The following is a 2,239-nucleotide window of genomic DNA, read 5'->3' as shown; positions in this document are numbered from 1 at the left end:
CTAACTAGTACCCTCAGAGCTCCCAGAGTCTCAACCACCAACAAAGGTCTGCACATGGTGGGACTGATAGTTCTGGCAGCACGTGTATAGTGGAGGATTGCAAATTTGATCATCAATGGGAGAAGAGGACCTCAGCCCTGTGAAAGTTCTGTGCCCCAGCGTAGGTGAATTCCAGGGCCAATAAGTAGGAGAGGGTGGGGTGGCAGGCATGGGGAGTGGGGAGGCAACTGGGGTTTGTTTTTGTGGTTTTTGTTTGTTTCTTTGTTTTTTAGAGGGGAAACTGGGAAGGGAGAAATTTACATGTAAATAAAGAAAATATCTAATAAAATTAAAAAAAAAAGAAGTGTTATGCTTCATTCCTTCATTATAGCACCAAACAGAGCTCATCTTGGGCATTGTCTGTTCCCTAGACCTGCATGGTGATGAACTGGTGGGCATCTCAGGCTAGCTCTCTGTCTGGACCTCATGGTGGTGCCAGTCTAGTGGTTGTTTTGGATTGGCTGCTCACCCTTGTCACCCAAGTGGCCCTTTGTAAGACTCCTCAATCCTGGCCTCACTCTTGCTGGGGGCACAATCCCAGGCAGAGTTCTTCTATTCTTCAGCTTGCTCCTGGGAGCCCATCTGGGCCTGTTTGGAACAGACTGGTGGTTGTCTTAGGCTAGCTCCTTTTTGGAACCTCCTGGTGATGGACTGATAGTTGTCTTAGGCTCGATTTTTTCAAGAAATGTTAGGCTATTAATCATTCATATGTTCATAGGTAGAAACACTGAACACAGATATAGCCTCTCTCCCCTCTTCCACCTAGTGATACACATGTGACACAGCCGCCACACCTGCAATGCCTCTGGGGCAGGTAAAATCATTTTTTACAGAATTTGTTAGGTTAATATTTCTAAAGAGCTAAAGATTCCTTAGATTAAAAAACAAAACAAATAATAGATACACAAAGACAAAACAAAAACAAACAATAACAACAAACCAAATCAGCATCATATTAAGATATCAGCAGAAAAAGCAGATAAGCACATATGAAGATGTTCATACTAGCTATTTGTGTAATATTTCTATGATGGATTATTCAAAAATCTTTAATTGTCGAATGGCTACACTGTGATGGAATTATATACAGAAATAAAAAAGAAGAAACCAGTGCTTCATGTATTAGCATGGATGAGTTTCAAAGGTACAATTTAAATGAATTCTCTTGTACGATTCCACTTTCATGAAGAGCATCAACAGATGAAGCTAATACACATGTTAGGGATTGAAATGACAGCTGCCCTTAGGCAGGAAAGCCTGAGAATAAGACAGGATAAATACAGTGAATGTCCCACACGTGACCTGGGCAGCAGCTGATTAGTCTGACTGTATTTAAGGTTCCCATCAGGCTGCATGTTTAAGGTTGATCAGAGCTGGGCGTTAGCACTGTGCAAGTACGAGGACCTGAGTTATAATCCCTAGAGCCCATGGGAAAAATAACTGCTTATCTGAGACAGTGAGCTTTGGGCTCAACAAGAAACAGTTCTCAAAAAAATAAGGTAAAGAGCAAGAGAAGGATACTTGATGCCCTTTTCTGGTTTGTGCACATGAATACACAGATTTGACCCTCACATGAAAACACAGGCATTCATTACATACACACCGCACATACATGCAAACACACACACATACACACACACACACACACACACACACACACACACACACACACACGCACACACACATGCACCAAAAATTCAGAGTTTAGGTTTAGAAAGTAGTGAAGATTTCTTGCTTAGCATGTATGGGGCCCTAAATTGAATTTGTACTAAGAAAAAAAATGTTAACTTTGGAGAAGGTCCATATTAATAAGGAGAAACAAGCCAGATGAAGTTAGAGGTATTTTCTGGACAAGCCTGGTGATCCAACTTTGATTCCTGCAATCCACTTATTAGAGCACAGAATGAAGATCCTTCTGCACACAGAACTTAGTGTAGCATCAGCACTCATACTTAGCTGATGTGACTGTGAGGAATGAAACCATGGTTTGGTTGTGGGGACCATAGCAAGACTGAGGCTGTGACGATTTTACTGAGAGAAGTCAGACTTTTTATACCCTTATCAGAAGTAGAATATAATAGCAATTTCCAGAATCAATACAGTCATTGTTGCCAGTATACAAGGATGTTTGCAAGCTATACAGGGTACACAAGACTAATGTCTAAGACCAATAGTGCTGTCAAGCTCCCATGCTGCCTTG

At 41.5% G+C, this 2,239-nt stretch overlaps 1 non-coding gene across 1 annotated transcript; it reads right to left on the bottom strand.

The window, feature by feature from the left end:
* Positions 1–723: 723 nt before the first annotated feature.
* On the bottom strand, positions 724–854 carry LOC116089623. The gene has a single exon (XR_004118403.1). It is a non-coding gene; the product is annotated as a small nucleolar RNA SNORA17 (small nucleolar RNA).
* Positions 855–2,239: the final 1,385 nt, after the last annotated feature.

This window comes from Mastomys coucha, unplaced genomic scaffold, assembly GCF_008632895.1.
Source record: "Mastomys coucha isolate ucsf_1 unplaced genomic scaffold, UCSF_Mcou_1 pScaffold14, whole genome shotgun sequence".
Lineage (NCBI taxonomy): Eukaryota > Metazoa > Chordata > Mammalia > Rodentia > Muridae > Mastomys > Mastomys coucha.
This window is presented reverse-complemented; position numbering and strand designations above follow the sequence as displayed.